A 22,845-nucleotide genomic window follows, 5' to 3' on the forward strand; every position below is an offset into this window, starting at 1 on the left:
AGAGAGAATGAAAGCCAGAAGTGATGAGTACCATAAGGAATGCAAAAGAGGCATCTGAAAATAGTAACTCTGGCAGGCCATGTAGATACGGCTATATAGCTTTTTTTCTGATTCTGATCCACATATTCCTGATGTCACATCTTAGTTTAACAATCCAAGGAAAACCCACTGTCCTTAAGTTGAATTTTTTTGCCAGGTTTTGTACATTCTGCATTTTTAGGTCAGTAGGAGGCACAAAACACAGATTTCTCTCCCCTTGCAGACTCACAGTAAGCCCGAGAGTCTCCACAAAGCATGCTGAGATTGATACATGGGAAACAAATATTCATTTTTATTGTTGCATTGATAAGGAGGAATGCTTCCTCTTACACAAAAGAAAATTGTAAAAACTATAAAGAAATCCTAAAGATGGCTTTAAAGCAAATTAAAAATTAATGACAAGAAAAAAATCAAATCGTTTTGTGGTCTGTTTCCTCCATTTGCAGATAACTCTAAATACCATTACTGAAAGAATCACATTAGTTTCTAATTTAAAGGAATTTCTTCTAGCAAAGCCATCACTAAACATTTAATCACACCTGTTTCCAACAATGTCTTAATTTTTCCAAGTGAGTAGGAGGGGCACCATCACCTAAGGTACCCTGCTTTTTGCCTGGCTCAGAGAATTGCATGACTTTTGTTCTCAGAGAGGAAATTGCACTTTTTAAAAGCACAACTGCAGAAAGATCTTGCGACTCACAACCCCATCATACCTGCCAGGTCACTGCTGTCATCCATCTTCAGTAGCATAGATATTTTTTGAAAGAAATGACGATAGCCAAGCAAAATGGGGAGGAAATATTTTGGCGTATCATAATGTTTCCAGCTGCAAATACAACCCATATTACTTATTATTAGTAACTTCCTTCCTGTCACTTTCCTTGAGTGTACTCAAGACCATGAATGCCTCAGTGTAAAAATATGTATTTGAGTTTTATATTTATTCAGATCATTTTCAAATAAACAGGCAAACAATAACTTTGAATCCCAAATGTTTTTTAAAAAAGAAAAAAGACCGCTGCCTTCTTAATCAGGAATTTCTCTGTACTAAGCATGGATGTTTCAAGCAAATGGCAACTAGATTTAAAAATACTGCAGCATGCATTGAATAGCAACTATGCTGGTTTATGAGAGTGTGATTTAGAATAACTTTTTTTGTTTTCAGTTTTCTCATCTGTAACCTGTAACCATAGCATAATAATTGTACCTGTGTCATAAGATTGTTGTGGGATGAAATTTGAAGTAATAAGTGTAAATCTGTAATTGCTTTTCCTACAAGTTGATATTAAAAATTGATACCTTACTTGACAGTCATAATTCCTATTATAAACCACAGAACTGACAAGCCGAGAATTCTTGTTACATATTAGATAGAGGTCAGAGTAGGGAGTTTGGATTTCAGGCAATTAGTAGGCAATAAAAAGCCATCTTACCTTCTATACATGAATATCTTTGTCAAAATTCCCATGATTGGATCTACTATAACAACAAAACATTTCGATTGGAGTCATAAAGGCCAATCAAAGGGTTGTTGCAATAATCCTGGTGAATAATGTTAGAAAACAGCTAGAGCAATACAGTTAGATATAAACAAGTGATAGAGTTAAGAGATTATTTTACAGAAAAATCATTCTATTATAAAGACACGTGCACACATATGTTTATTGCAGCACTGTTTACAATAGCAAAGACCTGGAACCAACCCAAGGGCCCATCAATGATAGACTGGACAAAGAAAATGTGGCACATATACACCATGGAATACTATGCAGCCATAAAAATCAGTGAGTTTGTGTCCTTTGTAGGGACATGGATGGATCTGGAAACCATCATTTCAACAAACTGACACAAGAACAGAAAATCAAACACCTCATGTTCTCACTCATAGGCGGGTGATGAATAATGAGAACACATGGACTCAGGGAGGGGAACATCACATTTAGTTGGGGGATGGCGAGGGAGGGACAGCAAGGGGTAGGGAGATTGGGGAGGGATAACATGGGGAGAAATGCCAGATATAGGTGACAGGGGGATGGAGGCAGCAAACCACATTGCCATGCATGTACTTATGCAACAATCCTGTGTGTTCTGCACATATATTTCAGAACCTAAAGTGCAATAAAAAACATACATATATATATAAAGAAATTGATAGATTATTTCATAGAACTGATAAAACTTGAAAATTAATTTGAATGTGATTATGACCTCAGTAACTACCCTGATGCAGAGGAGCCTTTAAGAACCAGGAAGAACTGCCTTCAGCTCAAGTGATAATTTATTATTCAAGTTTTAATCAAATTAGTTTTTTTTAAGACTAGAAATTTGATATCAATTGCAATTGATCTCAGCAGAGGAAAGGAGGGGAGGAGAAGTCGTATCCTATGAGAAGTGATTCAGGAAAGATTTCTTGGAGATAAATATTTGTAATGTAATTATAGATCTGTCATCGACACTACTATAATTTACTGTCAGTCACCACAGTGATGATAGGATCTTATCTTCCAAGGTATAACTCTCATTCACTGCAATTATCTCCAGGATGAATCTTCATGCTCAAAGCCCCCAGTGTAGAATTATTTTGAGATAAGATTTAGGAATTGATATTTCTGGGCCAATGCCCCGTGATGTGGTTCATCCAGAGGTCTCAAAACCTCTTCGTTGTATGCTGAGGGTTAGTTGCAAGTTGTCAGAAACAGTGTTGGTGTTTCCAACACATTGTGTCATTTCCTGAAGTAAACAACTTGCCTGTATAATCAATTTGGGATAGTGGTAGGGAATTACAGTTAAAAGGTCTCACACAAGCCAAATTTTTAAAAGTTGATTTAAATGAATTTCAATATAAACATTCTGGATGCTGAATGTAAATCCCAATTCTCTCAGTTTTCTCATCTAATCTCTCTTTTTCTTCTTCGTTTTCACCTCTATTGTTGCTACAAGTAATCTATTATCTAAACTACTTTCTAAATGATTCTTCTGCCTTTAATATTTCCCAATGTATGTACTTTTTTTTTCTATTAGAATTTAAAAGGTTTTCATCACTTATTTGTGTAGCAATCTCCCACAACACTTTAATACCTTCATTATCTTGCCTGCCCCAACTTCTGTTTTCTTAATGGAAGTTAAAAAAATGATAGTTTTCAATTTACTAAAAATCTGGGAAGACTCAGTACGGCTTTTTTTTTTTTTTTTCTGTTTACTTGTCTAAGGGTTATTACAGCTGCCTGTTCGTAATGTTTTTTTAAGAATCCTGAGGAAGAAATGGCAATTTCTATCTTTATATAAGTCAAGATATGTACTGATATAAGAAGAGATCTCTGAATGGGTCTTAAATAAGTAGTAGTTTTAAATTTAATTAATCAGAGGAACAGCAACCTGAGCAAAACACATAGATTGTAAAAGTAACAACGTGTTTGAGGAAGAGCGAACATTTTAATTAAACCTCGAAGGATGTTCCTTAGAGTCGGGCATTGGGAGATTAGGTAGGAGGCCAGGTGCAGTAGCTTATGCCTGTTTTCCTAGCACTTTGGGTGGCCCAGTCAGGAAGATCCTTTGAGCCCGGGAGTGTGAGACCAGCCTGGGCAACATGGCAAAACCCTATCTCTTCTAAAAACATCAAAAACTTAGCCAGACTTGACAGTGCATGTCCTATAGCCGCAGCTACTCCAGAGGCTGAGGTGGAAGAATCACTTTATTACTTTAGCCCACAAAGTGGAGGCTATAGTGAGCCATGATCATGCCATTGCACTCCAGCCAGGACAACTGGAGTAAAACATTTTCTAAAAAAAAAAAAAAAAAAAAAAAAAAAAAAAAAAAAAAAAAAAAAATAGGTAGGAGTCATTTTCAGTTTTATATAAAAAACAGGTTTTGCAAACCATCCTAAGGAATTTGTACCACTATAAAGTACAATTCAAAGAGAATGAAAAGAGCTTTCAGTCTTTATATTCATTTCACAAAGTTAGCTCTGAATATAGCACGCAGAATTCCTTGGAGAGAAAAAGGAAAAATAATGACAACACAGTCAGTGGGAGTAGATTTTTTTTCACTTTTTTAAACTGTCCGGTATGCAATTCATATTCCTCTCTTAATTTGGAGGAATTCCATTCTGTGCATATTCCAGAGATGCAGTGTCGTGCTTCCTGATCTGGAGTCTGAACAGGGAGTGAAATCTTTCTCTTTTTTGTCCTATCACAATAAGAGCTCAACTCTTAAACTAAGTTTAACCTTAGTCTGCTCCATCAGGACTTTGAGTCTCAAAGGACTGAGACACAAAATTCAAAGGGGTGTTAAGATGCACTCTCACCTAATGCAGAACCACTCAGGCAGTGGTGGTACCTGCAGCTCTGGAATAGGGCTCTTGGAAGACTTCTTGCCCTTGAAAGGCCATTGTTCTGCCTTATAATTTTTCCAGTATAGTCTTTCAGATTCTCATCGACTTTGGAGCAAAAGACATCATTTGTCTAACTTTTCTATTTCTTAATGAGGTTAGTATTGTTTTCTGTTTCTTGGATTCATGGGACAAGAATGAGGGAGAGTCCACTGTAAAGTAGTGGAAATATAGAACAATGGACAGATTTGAGGCATAGCATTAAGGCAAAATAGATCAGGTGGACACATGGTGACATCAGTAAATGATATGCCAACATGTAATGTTTATATTCATCTACAAACTACATATGTCTTTTTCATCTTGTTTCTCATTCCCCTAAATTTAGCAGGGATATATGTAAAGAACACCATTACCTGAAATTTTTGGTTCCATATTCACTGTATATTACCTCAAAACAGGTTCTACCTACATCTGTTCCCTGATGGCAAGAGCTGTACTTGGCTCTCCACAGAATACTAAGAATGGTGGGTGTGAATGTAAACGGATACACAATCAACAAGGTAGGAGGCTTCACTGGAAAACAGAGGGCCACCATGTGGGAAAGGAATCTTGGAGGCCAGTTAACTGTACATAGCAATACTTACGCTACAGAGTAGTAAACGGAGAATAAAGAAGTGAATAGGTAGATAGAAGACAAATCAACTACATCATATGGTGACTGCTAAGGGCTTTAAATGTCATTGGAGAGCAATGCTAGAACTTTGTCTGGCTCATGAAACTAAATATTTTGTTTTTTCCCCATACTCAGCCATTGCAAATGAATCCAGTTTTCTCTTGCAGATTTGATAGACAGATTTTCAACCACCTCATCTATTCTGCAAGCAATGGAATTTCACGACAGAGACAAAGGAGGTTTTTGGAATAAGAGATAAGCAGGTGTTTTGATGCACAACGTTGTGCAGAAACCTAGAAAATTCTTAGACATTTTCAACTGTATACAAAAAAAAGCAGACCATTTAGAGAAGACTAACCTATCACGTTCTTGGTCTTAGTAGGTGGTGTAGTAGGACAAGACAAGAAGTAGAGGGAGCATATTATAAAACTGTGCTGACCTCCTCTCTCGTGTTCAACATCATCCCTTTAATTCCCTGGACATTTACTAAGTTCTGGAAATTGCACTAAACCCTTCATATGCATTATTGCATGGACTCCTCACACTGTTCCTAGGAGCTGGTAATAACATTCTCACCATTATATGCATGAGTAAACGGAAGCCAATTTTGATACCATAGCCCACCTTCCCCACCCCCTCCCTCTTTGTCTCACATTTGCTTCTAAGGCAGCAGTTTGTTCAATTGCTGCGGGAAGAATCAGTTCACTAATTCTAAGAGTTCCTCTTACATAAAACTGAAAATCAAGTTTTTCTGCAACCCACTCAACCAAATATATTCTTGCAGAGAATGGGGAGCATGGAAAACTATTATTGTTTGAAGAAAAGTCTTATAACTTAAACTCTATAACCCTTACTCCAGAAAATATTCACAACGCAAATCACTAGCACGTAACCGTTTATTTGAGTAATCTGTAACGTCTGGAACAAAGATAAATAGAATGAACACAACCTTTCTCAAAAATAAGCACTTAATAATTTGAAATTTACCTCAAAAATTACATTTAGTTTTTCAGAGATAGTGAATTTGATTTGATTTGACAGATATTATGTTTTTATTTTCAGAAAATGTTTCCTGCTTTCCACACTCCCCGTGTGAGAACAAGACGATAAGGATACCAGAAGAGAAGGCGAAGGAGGCCAAATTTGAGGAGAACTGTAGATGGGAGTGCCAAATCCTGTCATTCCAACATTATTTAATATTACTATTCTTCTTAAACATAATACATATACTAGACTATATACTTCTGAAAATGTAACAGATAGCTGTGGAATGCTTTATAAGGCACATCTACGAAAGTAAGGTACTCAGTAATGATGATAGAGCTCACAGCCATCAGACATGTGGTCTGTTCAGGAAGGACAGCCAAGTTTTAATTAGCTTATGCTGAACGGCTTTAGTATCAATTTAGGCAAAATGTGACCCTTGGTGAAACTGTTTGGATAGCCACTAGGAATAATAACTCACAGAGTAGAAACACCAAGAGAAAAGTGTTTCATCAACGGACACTAATTCCGATAGGAATCAGGAAACTATCTGGAAGCAGAAAAGAGAATAAGAAATACTTTGGAAGTACAGAGGTCAACATTTGCTGTTGCTTCAGTGTGAGCAAGTTAAAGACATCCAACCTCCCTTATGAGGGAAAATTAGTATCACTGTAATCATGCATGCAAAAAGATTTATCATATTTACAAGAAATGTGATTGTGTACAGATATACTAGATGGAGTACTGTAAAAATTAGTGTTGTATTGTATTCATATTTCCATTTATCATGATTCTTTTGATAGTAATATGCTTCCCACTGAAGATAAAGTATGTGTAAAAGCCCAGAATTTGCACTCAGACTGGCTGAAATTAAGATTGTTCTTCCAACACTTGTTACTGGGAGCATGACGTTTAATAAGTTACTTTGCTTCTCTGTTTTTTTGTTTTTTGGTGTTTTTTTGAGACAGAGTCTTACTTTGTCACCAGGGGCGAGGCTGGAGTGCAGTGGCACAATCTCGGCTCACTGCAACCTCTGCCTCCCGGGTTCAAGCAATTCTCCTGTCTCAGCCTCCCAAGTAGCTGGGACTACAGGTGCATGCCACCACGCCCAGCTAATTTTTCTGTTTTTAGTAGAGACGAGTTTTCACCATGTTGGCCAGGATGGTCTCGATCTCTGGACCTCATGATCCGCCCGCCTTGGCCTCCCAAAGTGCTGGGATTACAGGCTTGAGCTACCATGCCCAGCCACTTCGCTGCCCAGCCACTACTTCTCTGTTTTTTGTTTTTTGTTTTTTGTTTTTTTTTCCGGAGTCTTGATTAGTCACCCAGGCTGGACTGCAGTGGCTTGATGTCGGCTCATTGCAACCTCCACCTCCCAGGCTCAAGTGATTTTCGAGCTTCAGCCTCCCACGTAGCTGGGATTACAGGAGTGCGCCATTACACCTGACTAATTTTTGTATTTTTTTAGTAGAGACGAGGTTTCACCCTTTAGCCAGGCTGGTCTTGAACTCCTGAGTTCAAGTGATCCGCCTGCCTTGGCCTCCCAAATGCTGGAATTACAGGCATGAGCCACTGCCCCTGACCTCCTTCTCTGGTCTTAAAGTATCATATTGCTGAGAATAACAAAGCAGAATACAGTGGCTGTGCAATTCTGTTTTAAAAAGAGATACTGAAACTAAATCAGTACATGGAAGATCATTGTGTTTATCGATTAAAAAATACATACATGTAAATATGCGTAGCACCCTGAATCAGTCTGCCTAGGCTTCCTTTTTCGCTATGCATTAGCTGTATGAATAGAGTAACTTGGATTATTTTCTGAAGGTGATTCCCCTACTGGGAAAATGGGCCTATTAGTTGTTACATAAGCATATTGAGAATTACCTAATTGTGTGTGTCTGTGTGTGTGTGAAGCAATTGATTGATATGCTATTTTCGCTATGAATACCTCAACATTTTGGAAATTCTATAGTAACCCTGAGTTCAAGAAGGATTTTAAACTTTCCTGTGGAGGAATTCCTGGGTGGGACTCTACCTCTTGAATTCAGCCGATGCTTTCTAAATAGATTAGATGTTGGGGAGGAAAAAATGATTTAAATATTTTGTAGTTGTCTTGTAGGACCTGAGTTTACTAGAAAATCCAATATATCACAGCACAATAATTACAAAGGTTAATAATGACCAAAGTCCTGTGGGGTTACTCAGCAGAAGCCTTTGTAGGTGTGTGTAATTGAAGATGAGGTATTTTCAAGGCAAAGGGTGGAATTCAGAAATATGCAAAAGGCAATGTTATATACCAGAATATAGTGTCACGATGCAACCAGTTTGGGAAATCTGAGAGCTTAGAAAGTGGGGTGTTACCAAGTAGGTGTATGGGAGTGGTACTGAGGCTGAGAATTAGGTTGGAGCAGGTTTTAAAGGGCTTTGTTAAAGAGCTTCCTATGTTCTTACAGTCTCTGTAGCTTTCTCTTCATTTATTACATGAGAGTAAAAGGTAGAAAAAAAGAGAGAGAGAGAGACAGAGAATATCAAAGACAGAGACAAAGAGAAAGAGATGGAACAAATTAGTGATACCTAATTCATATTTGAATCATCACTGTACTAAGCACATTAGTTTTCTGAACTCAATTTGCAGCTGAACTTCTCACTAGCTATGGGAATGCCAGCATGCCTCATAAAATGTGTGCTCTACTTTACCCACCCCAATGTGGGTTTAAGAATGCAATTTTATTTTTATATATTCTCTGGATGGTCAAATGAGATAAACCGAGTATATTACTTTGGCAATATAATGTATTGTTTGCATGGCCTTTTCTCTTAAGCTATCATATTCTACACCTGCTTGGGCATGTTTCGTAATGGCAGACACTAGCTAAAATATCTATCAAATGTTTCCTTTTGTTTGCATGAGGAGTTAAAACATGACCACAGAGAATGCCTGCTGAGACAATCAAAATGAATGTTTACTTAGGCTAGTAATGATCAATGTCTTCTGAGTAATATGGAAATTGAGTGCAACACTCAGAATAAAGCCGAGGCTCCAAAACTAAGCAAAACAGTATTACCTAATGCACTCCCCCACATAATTGCTTGTCTTCTGCTGCCATTTTCACAATAGAAGGATCATTTATGTGCACTTATACATTTTACCGTTGACTGCATGACTGTACAACACATTGGAGAAAAAGGAAACTATGGCAATAAGAATTCATCAAACATCCACAATTGTTCCTTTTCAAAGAAAAGCCTCTAAGGAAAGTTTCAGCATCACGACCATTTATGAGCTGTTAGAAACTGTCAAAGACACAGCCTGGAAACTGGGATGGGGGCTGAGTTCAGCTCCTGCCTCAATTGCCAACCCTTCCAGGACCATAAGCAAGTTATTTTATAAAAGCTCAAGGGTGAGGAAAAGCACAAGGAGAGAAGTGTTATCACCGATCTATCTCACAAAGGCAGTCCAGAACTCCTTTTGCAAAGGGTTACTGTCCTTCTCACTGTAGATAGAAGATAGGCTTGGTAGACCCTCTTCAAACTTCCCTTTGGAGAACCTGATACTCAATGGAGCTTCCAAACCAAAGTCTTCTGAAGATTTTGAGGATGGAATAAAATCATGTCAATATTAAGTCTGCAACAGAGTTGTTTCCTGGTTTTGAAAATACTTTTTCAGGTGAAGCCAGCTGTATTTTGTTAAATATTACTACTAAATGTCATTTGGTAAAGATATCAGTGTTTTCTTGCTCCTGAACTAAATTAAATTGTATGTGCTTATAAAGGATGCCTGAAATTCAGTCCTGAGCCATTTCAGGACAGAAAGTTTCAGAACACAGGGCAATAGAAATTTTGTTAATTATTTCATATGACAGGATTCTTTCATAGTTTAGACCCCAGTGAAGGAGTTACTCACCCTGCCAGATGTATTGTATTTCATTGACTGTGGCTAACAGCACTGGGTAGGTGAAGTATCAAAGGATAAACAATTGTAAGAAGGGATCCTTTTCTTTTCATACTAAGTCTTTGCTCTATTCTCTATCCTATAACTGGTGTCTTATGGACAAATTAACTCACTAATATAAGGCATTATGCTTACTTAGGAAAAATAAACTGTGTTAATTAAAATCATTTTGAAGGCTAGATGATTCTTAGTAATAAAACTAAATTTAAAAGAGTGCCTTTTTTCCCTCAAAGGTTACATATGATAACAACAAAGCTAAGAAAGTGCATGAAGCAGTGGCTTTCAAGACCCTGGGATGCGAGCGCTAAAGAACAGTGATCTTTAAGAGACATAAAACAAGGGAGTCATGTCTTAAGGTTCTCCTAGCTTAATGCTACAGGGTGTCTAGGCTGTGAAGAAGAAAGAAGAAAGCCAGGCAAAGACCAGCAGATTCCCTGAAGTCAGGAGATGGAGCTGGGAATATGGGGAGACCAAGAGAACTAGAGTATTGGAGGGGAGAGAACTAAAATGACAGAGAACCCTAGAGAGCAGCGGAGACTCCCATTCAAGAGTTCATCAGGATACTCATCAGAATATGTGTGGGAGGATTTTACTCAAGTCTAAGAAATGTATTCCAAAGTGCTGGAGGAAATAGGATGTGTCACACACACAGAGTCAGGAATAGTGCCTGTTCCCTCCGGAAATGTGGAAAACGTTATAATTCACTGGTGTTGGCAAAGAGGCCATGCTTCAGGACTGGGGATTCCTTCTAGTCCCCCCTCAGAAGACAGAGCAATACAACGTATGTATGTATACTAACTTAGGGACACACACATGTTTATAAATATTCCTATATATTACCCTCATTGTCTCTGTTAAGATAACCATGAGTCCATAGGATCTCACACTCCACTCCTTTACCATATAGGTCACTCTAGCCTTCTCCCTTGCTTTCCTGTGACCTTTCACACCAACAGTGAGAAAGCTGGCTTGCACCATACAACATCTATTTACTGCTTTGTTTAATTCCACTGTACATACTGAGTTTCAGAATTATTAACTTTACCTACATGGGAAAAACCTTTATCGACTAGAGTAGTATGCTGATGTACAGTTCCTTTTACCATGAGTCTTATAATTTCACCAACTTTCAAACTTATTTAGGTCAACAAATTTACTCACCATAACTGGAGTGAAATTGCTTCATACATTGTAATATACTTGGACAGTTATAACCATCTGCATTTCATCCTGGGATTGCCTGTGTCTTAAATGGCTTCTTAAAGTTTGCATTATTTAAGGCTTTTCTCTTTATTCTGTAAAGTTCTATGAGTTTTGACAAAGGCATAGTGAATATTCACCATTTCAGTATCATACAGAATAGTTTCACTGTATTTAAAAAATCCCCTGTGCTTCACCTATTCAACCACCCTTCTCCCTCAGTTTGAACCCCTGGGAACCACTAATCTGCTTGCTGTTCTTATGCTATTGTTATTTGTGGAGGGTCATATAAATCAGTGGTCTCCAATGTTTTTGGCACTAGGAACCAGTTTCGTGGAAGACAATTTTCATCATTCAGTTTATATCGTCCATCTATTCTTACATGTTGTCTGCTTTTGCAATTAAACACATAACATACTGTTTATAGCTTATTTTAAATTATCTAGCTGATAAATCTAATATTAGGTTACATCAGAGTCTGGTTCTGAGATGTGTATTCTAGCTATAAGTGGCACCGTCTTGTAAGACCTTTTTATTTTTATTTTTTTGTTTTGCCCTGTCTTGCAATTTCTATTGTTGTTGTTGTTGAAAACTCAACATCTTGTATCAGGAAATGAAAACTAAAGTAAATAGGTATTAAATGCAAGAGTTTGTTAATCTGGTCATAAGTAGTGCTTTCTTCTGTAACTATAGGTGGCAGATGCTTCACATGTCTCTAATGGCCTTTTTGCTATCTCTTCTCTTGACTTTGGCCTTCCATAAATATTTCACTTGAGAGAGATTTTGTGTTTTGTCATTCTATCAGTGGTAGTAATTTCCTGTTCTTATAAAGGAACCAGGTTAGTTGGTATGGTGGTAAAGTGTGGGACCAGTAGCATTCTATAACATTCTAGTTAAATTTCAATTCTGTATGCCTATGACTCAAAGTATAACCTTTAGAAGCAGACTATTTTTTTAGCAGTTTATTTGTACGGAAAAATTGATCAGAAGGGAGAAGGTTTCTCAAATACCTCCAGTCCCCATACACGCACAGTGTCTCTCATTATCAGCATCCTCCAGTGCAGTGGTAGATTTCTTGAAATTGATGAACCTACATTTAAATGTCATTGTCACCCAAATCCCACAGTTTACATTAGGGATCACTTTTAGTGTTGTACGGTCTATAGATTTAAACAAATTTATGATGACCTGTATCCACCACTCTGGTATCCTACATGCTAATTTAACTAACCTAAAAAGCCTCTATACTCTATTTATCCCTTCTCTACCCCTGAAATTTCTGACAATTTTACTGTCTCAATAGTTCTGCTTTTTCAAGAATGTCATACATAATGTAGCCTTTTAACATTGCCTTCTTTTGCTTAGTAATATACATTTATGTTTCCTTCATATTGTTATATGGTTTGACAGTTCATATCTTTTTATAAAATTCCAGTGTCTCCATTCATCTAATGGAGTAGATATTCTTTATTTTGTTTGTTACCTGGGTATATTGCATGATGCTGAGGTTTGGGGTATGACTGATCCCATCACCCAGATACTGAGCATAGTACCCAATAGTTAGTTTTTCAATCCTTGCCACCCTTCCACCTTCTACCCTCTAGTAGTCCCCAGTTTTTATTGTTGTCATCTTTATGTCCTTGAGTACTCAATGTTTAGCTTCTACTTAAAAGTGAGAACATGTGGTACTGGATTTTCTGTTTCTGTATGAATTCCCTTAGGATAAGTCTTCTAGCTGCATCCATGTTGTTGCAAAGAATATGATTTTGTTCTTTTCTTATGGATATGTATTTTTCCATGGTGTATGTGTACCACATTTTATTTATCTCATCCACTGTTGGCAAGCACCTAGACAGATTTCATGTCTTTGCTATTGTGAATAGCACTGTGATGAACATACAAGTACACACATCTTTCCGGTTTACTTAATTTTCTTTGGACATATTCTCACTTATGAGATTTCTAGGTTGAATGGTATTTCTGTTTTAAGTTCTTTGAGAAATCTCCAAACCGACTTACACAGTGGTTGAACTGATTTTCATTCCTACCAATATTGTGTAAGTATTCCCTTTTCTCCCCAGCCTCACTAGCATTTGTCATTTTTTGAGTTTTTCACAAAAGCCATTCTGACCGGTGTGAGATGGTATCTCATTGTTTTGATTTGCACGTCTCTGATGATTAGTGATGTAGAGCATTTCTTCATGTTTCTTGGTCACTTGTATATCTTCTTTTGAGAAGTGCCTGTTCATATTGTGTGCCCATTTTTTATGGGGTTATTTGCTTTTGGCTTGTTAAGCTCCTTATAGTTTCTATTAGTTCATAATCAGATGCATAGTTTGCAAATATTTTCTCCCATTCAGTAGGTTGTCTATTTACTCTGTTGATAGTTTCTTTCCCTGTGCAGATGCTCTTTGGCTTAATTAGGTTTCACTTGTCAAGTTAATGTTTTTGTTGTTTGTCCTTTTTTTAAAAAAAGCTTTATTTAAATTGAGTTTTAAGAATTCTTTGTATATTTTGGGATAATAATCCTTTATCAGATATATCTTTTGCAAATATTTTTTCTCAGTCTGTGGCTTGTCTCTTTATTCTCCTGACAATGTCTTTCACAGAGCAGAAATTTCATTTTTAATGTAACCCTACTTATCATTTCCTTCTATCTTGGATTATGCCTTTCATGTTGCTTCTAAAAATTCATCACCATATCCAAAGTCATGTAGGTTTTCATCTACGTTACCTTACTGGAGCTTAATAGTTTTGTGTTTTACATTTTTTTCTTTTTCTTTTGTTTTCTTTTCTTTATTTTTACTTTTATTTTTATTTTATTTTGAGATAGAGTCTCACTCTGTCACCCAGGCTGGAATGTAATCACACAATCTTGGCTCACTGCAACCTCTGCCTCCCGGGTTCAAGTGACTCTCCTGCCTTAGCCTCTGAGTAGCTGAGATTACAAGTATACGCCACTAGGTCTGGCTATTTTTTTTTTTTTTTTTTTTTTGTACTTTTAGTAGAGACAGGGTTGCACCATGTTGATCAGGCTGATCTTGAACTCCTGACCTCAGATGAGCTGCCTGCCTTGGCCTTCCAAAGTGCTGAGATTACTGGTGTGAGCCACTGAGCCCGGCCATGTTTTACATTTTGATTTGTGATTCATTTGCACATATTTTTTCTGAAGAGTATAAGATCTAGGTGTAGTTCTATTTTTTTGCATGTGTCCAGTTGTTACAGGACCAATTGTTAAAAATACTACATTATCTCCATTTCCTTTGCTCTTTTGTCAAACATCAGTTGAACATATTTATGTTGCTCCATTTATGGAATTTCTATTTTATTTTATTAATCTACTTGTCTATTATTTTTGTCAAGATCATGTTGTCTTGATTATTGTAGCTTTAAAATAAGTCTCAAATTTGGGTAGTGCCAGTCATTGTTCTCTAATATTCTGTTTGCTACTCTAAACATTTTGCCTCTCCCTATAACGTGTACAATCAGCTAGTGAATATGCATAAAATAACTTCCTTGGGATTGCATTGAACCCATAAATTGGGAGAAAATTGACATCTTGACAATATTGAGTCTTCCTATACATGAACATGCACCATTTTTCCATATATTTTGTTCTTCCATTTCTTTCAAAATAATTTTGTAATGTTCTTTCTAAAGACAGATCACCTATATATTTTGATAGATTTATACCTAAGTATATCATTTTATTGGGTGATAATGTAAATGGTATTGTGCATTTAATTTCAAATTCCACTTATTTATTGTTGTTATAAAGGAAAGACATAGATTTTTAATATGAAAATCTATGAAAATTTTTAATATGAAAATCTTATATTCTACCTCCTTATTAAATATTCAGTTTTTAGTTTCAGAATTTTTTGACAATTCTTTTAGATTTCCTACATGGACAATAATGTCACCTGTGAACAAAAACAACAATAACAACGGCTTATTTCTTTATTCCAGATATGTATAAATTTTTGTTTCTTTTTTCTCTCTTAGTGCATTACTCAAGATTTCCAGTATAATGTCAAAAAACAATGGTAAAAGAAAATATATTTTCTTGTTCCTGTTCTTAGTGAGAAAGCTTCCAGTTTTTCACCATTAAATTTGATGTTATCTGTAGGTGTCTTACAGATATTCTTTATCAAATTAAGGAAGTTTTCCTCTATTCCTGATCTTTATTAGAAACTTTAGCATATTAATTATACTTGTTTTGAATTTCTAATCTGATAATTCTAACACTTTTGCCAGATATAAATCTGATTTTTGTTTCTCACTTTATCTCCTCAAATCGTCTTTGATCTTGTAGTAATCCTCATAATATTTTTTTAATACTTGTATATGATATACTGAGTAGAAGAAACTGCTGTATATAGGTCAGATAAATTGTCAGGGGAAAGGAGCTTCTATATTTCTATGATTAGGTCTCAGTTTCTTAGTAATCCTGTACCCGTAGACTGTCAACTTCACAAGTGCTTCTCAGACCCTCTTCCACCTGCTTAGGTGAGACAGGCTAGCTTGAAGGGGCTGGAATTGAGTACTTCCCTTTCTCAGGTCAGATAGGCTCTGATAAAACTGCAGCAGGTTGGGCTCAGGTTAAAGAGTTTCTACTGAGGGTAGACCTTGTTAAGACGAACGGAATACGGGCTGGGTGAGGTGGCTCACACCTGTAATCCCAGCACTTTGGGAGGCCGAGGCAGGCGGATCATGAGGTCAAGAGATCAAGATCATCCTGGCCAACATGATGAAACCCCGTCTCTACTAAAATACAAAAATTAGCCAGGCGTGGTGGCTCGCACCTGTAGTCCCAGCTACTCAGGACGCTGAGGCAGGAGAATTGCTTGAATTCGGGAGGCCGAGATCGTGCCACCGCACTCCAGCCTGGCACCTGGCGACTGAGTGAGACTCTGTCTCAAACAAAAAAAAAAAAAAAAAAAAAAAAAAAAAAAAAAAAGAAGAAGAATAGAATACTGGTATTTTTCAGATTTTTTTTTTCCTATCACCTGCCAGAATCACAGTTAGTTTTTTCTCTAATATCCTTTGTGAGAACCTGGTAGAGCTCCAGGAGGTAAACTTCTTAAAAGTGTGTGGGCCACCTCATACCTGAGTCTCCCCGGAGTTTTTAATCTCTCAGAATTCACATTGAGCCCCCAACAATCTGTCAGTTATAATTCAGGTTTCCCTATCTTGAGGCAGGTTCCTGCAGAAGGTTCTGTTCATGGATTCTGTCTTTGGTTGAGTTGTAATTCTATATATTTGCTTTATCTCTCCGATTTTGGAGGCAGCATCATGCTCCTATGATCTCTTTATTTTTATGATTCTAAGAATAATTATCGATTGCTTATTTTTTTTTCAGATTTGTATGTCAATAGGACAGAGGGGCGACTTCTAAGTTTCTTAAATACCAGAATGGAAATGAGAAGTACAGCTTTTTTGTCTGTTTGCCTTTTTCCCTACTCACTTCTCTGGCTGCAATGTTTGCAACATAATTTCTTAAAGTCCTGATACCAGCCCTAATTATTTTCCACTGATAAGTGAGGCAGGAAGGCCAGAGGCATCAGGACATCAGGCTGAAATCCCTTTTCCCACCTGAGACATAGTTCTGGCAAAGTCCTTCACCTCAAGTGTAAGCCTCTTTTATGAAGAAGGCTGAGTATATTTTACAGAGATTACTTTTCCCATCATTTGCAGCCACAGCCCCAAATGAATCTATCCTGTTTCTTCACTGTGAGAACCTAGAGTTATCTCTAGAGATAAACGCAGCAAAATTATAAGAGTTCTTCTAAAACTATGACCCCCTAAGGGATTCTCACTATTGCCCTTGCATATTCTCATATTGACTTGCATATGTTAAAACATCCCTGCATCCCTGGTATGAAATCCACTTGATGACAGTGGATTATCTTTTCGGTATGTCATTGGATTCAGTTAACTAATATTTTGTTAAGGATTTTAGCATCTATGTTCATCAAGGATATTGGTCTGTACTTTTCTTTCTTAGTTATGTCCTTTCCTGGTTTTGGTAATATATTGATGTTGGCTCCATAAAATGAATTAGGGAGGGTTCCTTCTTTCTCTGTCTTGCGTCATAGTGTCAAAAGGATTGGTACCAATTCTTTGAATATTGGCTGGTACAATTCTGCTGTGAATCCATCTGGTCATGGACTTTTTTTTTGCAGTTGTTGGTAATTTTAAAATTACCATTTCAATCTTGCTGCTTGTTATTGATCTGTTAAGGGTGGCTAATTCTTCCTGATTTAAGCTAGGAGTGCTTTATTTTTTCCAGGAATTTACCCATGTCTTCTCGGTTTTCCAGTTTATTTGTGCAAAGGTGTTCATGGCAGCCTTGGCAGTCTTTTGTATTTCAGTGGTGTCGATTGTAATAACTGTTGTTTCTTTTCTTAGTGAAGTTATTTGGATTTTCTTTCTTCTGTTCTTGGTTTATCTTGCCAATGATCTATCAATTTTATTTATCTTTTCAAAGAATTAGCTTTTGTTTCATTTATCTTTTTTGTATTAATTTTATTTCATTCTGCTCTAATCTTGGTTATTTCTTTTCTTCTGCTGAGTTTGAGTTTGGTTTGTTCTTGTTTCTCTAGTTCCTTGAGGTGTGACCGTAGAACGTCAGTTTGTGCTCTTTCAGTCTTTTTGATGTAGGTGTTTAGGGTTATGAACTTTCCTCTTAGTCCCACCTTTGCTGTATCCCAGAGGTTTTGCTAGGTTTTATTGTTACCGTAAATCGGTTTGAAGAAGTTTTTAACTTTCATCTTGATTTTGTTTTTGACTCAGTGCTCATTCACCAGCAGATTATTTAATTTCCATGTATTTTCATCCTTTTGAAGGTTCCTTTGAAGTTCATTTCCAGTTTCATTCCACTGAGGTCTGTGAGAGTGCTTGATATGAATTCATTTTTAAAAAATTTATTGAGGCTTTCAGGATTGCTGGTCCAGTTTTATTTTTAATTGCCCCTATCACCAATTTCTTGTCTTATTAATCAAATATTACATGTGTTTCTCTAATGGAGAGGATGTTCTCTGGACCTTATGGAGGATGCTTATTATTGCAAAAATTTCTTTTGGCAACTAGTAGGAATGCTGAGATGGTGGTGGTTTGCTTTGCGTTAATTCAGAAGTGATAGGACAGTAGCTCGTTCTTCTTATGTGCAATAAGGTGGCAAAAAAATCCATGCCTTATTTCACATTCTAATAACCATATTTTTGGTAAATGGTGCATCAAAAAAATATAAACCAAACACAGTTATATGTTTCCACTCCCAATTTCATCTCAAGAAAAAAAAATCTGTATAAGTGTATGTAGATATATTGATTATCTTTGATAAAACATGGTAAGCCAGCACTGAAAGTTTCCAAACATGCTGCGTAGTTGTGAGGATACTTACAGCTATATTATTATTTTTTAAATGGCACAAAAGTCAATAAAGTTTGTGATGTTTAAGAAATTAGGAGACTATTTAATCCCTCTCTCTCTCCCTCTTTCTTGCAATCTCTCTCTCTCTCTCTCTTTTTCCTGATTTCACTCATGTAATAATACCGCACTACGTTTTTTTGTTTGTTTGATTGTCTTTGGTTTTGTATTTTTCTTTTTTAAAAAAAAATTCTGGGCCGGGCACGGTGGCTCAAGCCTGTAATCCCAGCACTTTGGGAGGCCGAGGCAGGTGGATCACGAGGTCAAGAGATCGAGACCATCCTGGTCAACATGGTGAAACTCCGTCTCTATTAAAAATACAAAAAAGTAGCTGGGCATGGTGTCATGTGCCTGTAATCCGAGCTACTCAGGAGGCTGAGGCAGGAGAATTGCCTGAACCCAGGAGGCGGAGGTTGCGGTGAGCCAAGATCGCGCCATTGCACTCCAGCCTGGGTAACAAGAGTGAAATTCTGTCTCAAAAAAAAAAAAAAAAAAAAAAAAAAAAAAAAAAAAAAAAAAAAAAAAAATTCTGAGTCTGCTTGCTAAGGAAGCACTAAGACTTTAAAGCTATGGCCCACACTGCTCCATATCGACACCAATGCATAGGAAAAATATTGGATAAGAATACAGTTAGGGAACCTCAGCCCTAATCACACATGCAGTTTTGAAGCCTCTCACTTGATTTTGGCAATTTAGTTGGCATTCCTTTTTCTGCCATTGAAGGGAATTTATATAACATGTAACTCCCTGCTTCACTTCTGGTATTCTGGTCCAGATCTGTCAGAAATAATGACTTAGAGTTGATGATCTTGGGGGTGGGGAGTTCGGGAGAGACAGCATGGGGAGAAATGCCAGATATAGGTGATGGGGAGGAAGGTAGCACATCACACTGCCATGTGTGTGCCTATGCAACAATCTTGCATGTTCTTCACATGTACCACAAAACCTAAAATTCAATTAAAAAAAAAGAAATAATGACTTAAAGTTTCTCTAATGAAGAAATGAAGGACTGTGTCCAAGGCCACAATGCAAGAAAATGATAAAATTCTTAAACTTGCAAGTTAATGTACATAAATGATAGACATCCTAGTTGGTATAGACAATAATTCTGGTAAATAATAGAATCCTTACTAGGCATAGAGAACTTCATAGCTTTTCCTCTTTCCAACTCATAAACTTAACTCTAGTTTTGGAGTATATTTTTAATTGATTTAAATGAATAATTTAATTTTAATGAATTATTCATATTCATTGTTTGCTGCTACTGATATTTCATAATATTTTAAAATATGACCCTACCTTAAGCTTCAAAATTTGGAATTTGAGGCTCTAAGATAAAAAATAATTTATTTAGAAATCTACATAAGAAAGAAGGGATTTTAAAATAATTTGCCTATTAAATTGTAAATCAAATAGTGATTTCATATAGATACACAAATCCTATTGATATTACTTCTGGATACTAGTAAATGTGTAAAATGAGTTCAAAATATATTATAAAGATGTGGTAAGTTGTAATCTTTAAAAAAATTTTTGATTAGGCTGTGAAACTCTTAATTAGTAAGAGTAAATATACAGAGGGATTTATTAGATATCATTATCAGTTGATGGTCTCAAAATATCAAAAAATATTTAAGAAAATACCCTGAACTTCTTTATTATCAACCTTAAAAAAAACATTAAATCATTTCAAGTCAGTTATACACATTTTGAAATGCATAATTTTGATGTTAAATTGTAAAACAAAATATGGAATCTGGGATGAAACATAATGTGTTTTAAGTCTAAGCTTTATCATTAAAATTTGAAGGGAAATTTTAAAAACTATACTCTCTGAAACTCAGGATTCTAAGTTTAGAAATGAGCATTTGATAGTTGCTATTTCAAAAGGTAGTTGCAAGAATGAAATTTGATAATATATGTTAAACGTTTTAGTGCCTTGCACAGAGCAAAAGTACTCTGTTATGTTAATTTAATCATTTGAACATTCATTCATTCATTCTATAAATTATTGTCAAGTCTACCATAAACAGGCACTGTTAGAGACACTGAGGATACTGTTAAACAGCAGTTAAAATTCTGTTATCAAAGAAATTCCATTTTAGACAGAAGACAAATCATAAATAATATATAAAAATATATAGTGTGTTAGTGATAAGAACTAAGAGGAAAACACACAAAAAAAGAAAGGCAATACTAAATTTGAGGGTAGAAACTAAATAAAATACAAAACGACAAATTTAAATTTTAGGTAAGTAATCTTTTAAAAGTGTATGTCTAATGCAATGTTTCCCATGCAATATCAAGATATACTAAAATATTATTCATTGTTTGTCTGAGATTAAAATTTAATTCGATATTCCTTTTTTTAATTTGCTAAATCTAGCAACCCTACCAAGAATTAAATTTTTTTAAAAAATTGCAAGTACTCTTTTTTTTGGTTGTTGTTTGTTTGTTGTTCTGGAAGTAACTGTGATGGTTAATATTGAGCGCCAACATGATTGGACTGAAGGATGTGAAGTACCATTCCTAGATGTATCTGTGAGGATGCTGCCAAAGGAGATGAACATTTGAGTCCGTGGACTGGGAGATGCAGACCCACCCTCAAACTGGGTGGGCACCAGCTAATCAGTTGCTAGTGTTGCTAGAAAAAAAACAGGAGAAGATGGAAGAACAGATGCTGAGTCTTTGGGCCTTCATCTTTCTCCCATGCTGCCAGCCCTAGAACATCAGACTCCAAGTTTTCAGCTTTTGGACTACTGGGCTTATACCAGTGGTTTGCCAGGGGCTTTCGGGCCTTTGGCCACAGACTGAAGACTGCACTGTCAGGTTCCCTACTTTTGAGGTTTTGGGACTTGGATTGGCTTCCTTGCTTCTCAGCTTGCAATCTATTGTGGGACTTTTGAAAAAGTCTGTTTGAAAAAAGCAACATGTTCTCACAGTGTTCCCGTGGTGTGAAATTGGGGCTCCCTCACAAACGCTGGTTTCACTGTTCAAAAAAGTGGAATATTGTGTAGAAAAGCATGTTCTCTTCAGTCTGCTTTGCAGCATCTAAAAATTTTCGTGCAGAAATGTCATGGCCACCGATGCCCCCGATAAACCTTAAGGCAGCTAACACTTGGTGTCTGGAAAGAAGAACTTCCACTATTTCATCATTTGCCATTGAAAGTCGCTTCGGCATGTCCAGAGAGAGCTGATGAGCAGGAGGATAGAAACTCTCTAGGGATAACAGCAGACAAGCCAAAGGTTTGGAGTCACTGAGGACGTGGTACTGCAGGAACTGATGCAGCATATAAAAGAGTTTGTGCTGGACAAGTGTTTTGATAACAAGTTCATGTAGATAATGCTGTACCCGATCACCTTGTGATCGTGTGAGTCAATTTTCCTGTAAAGTTTATATATACATATATAAGAACCTTGACTAAACATAGTAACTTTTGAGTAAGACACTGAAAGAAATGAGTGATCCGGGCAATAATATCACTGGAGAAGAGGACTCTGGAGAAGAGGGGTAAGCAGGCACCAAGGCCCTGAGTTGGGAGTGTGCTGTGCTGGAGCAAAGCCACCAACAGAGCTGGAACTAAGTGAGCAGTTTCCATAGCAGGAAAAGTCATAGGTAACAGAGTGGCTGAAGCCATAAGACTTCTTGTCAGATAAAAGATTTTGTCTTTTCTTCTAGGTGAGATGAAAAGCCGTTAAAGAGTTTTGAGCAGATAGGTGGCACAGTATTTTTTATGGTTTATTGGCATTATTCTGGTTGCTGTATTTAGCATGTACAGAGAACGACAGAAAGGGGAAGCCAGGTAGGGGACTCGTAGAATAATTCAGGCAGGCTATGGTGAGTTTGGACCAGATTGATGACAGATAGAGTAATAACAAGTGGTCAGAATCTGGATATACTTTGAAGGAAAATGTGACAAGATTTGTAATATCCTGGATGGGCAAAGTGAGAAGAAAACATCAGTATAGAATGACTCAAGGATTTTTGGTAAGAGCAACTAATATATATTTCATCTACCTTTTGTTATGTTTAATAAAAACGTAATACTCTATATTATTAAAGAAAAAAGTATGTATGGTTTTATGATTTTGTCTGATTTTGTTAGAAAGCTTTTCTTTTTCTTTATAAGGAAAAAAAAGCAAGGAAAGAGAATTGGCTTGGAAATAGTGGAATAATGAGAAACACATTTTCGAGTATCTGCCATAGATCTCCTTGAAAAGTGAGATAGACTACTT

The sequence above is a fragment of the Saimiri boliviensis genome, chromosome 1 (genome assembly GCF_048565385.1).
Source record: "Saimiri boliviensis isolate mSaiBol1 chromosome 1, mSaiBol1.pri, whole genome shotgun sequence".
NCBI classification, from domain to species: Eukaryota; Metazoa; Chordata; class Mammalia; order Primates; family Cebidae; genus Saimiri; species Saimiri boliviensis.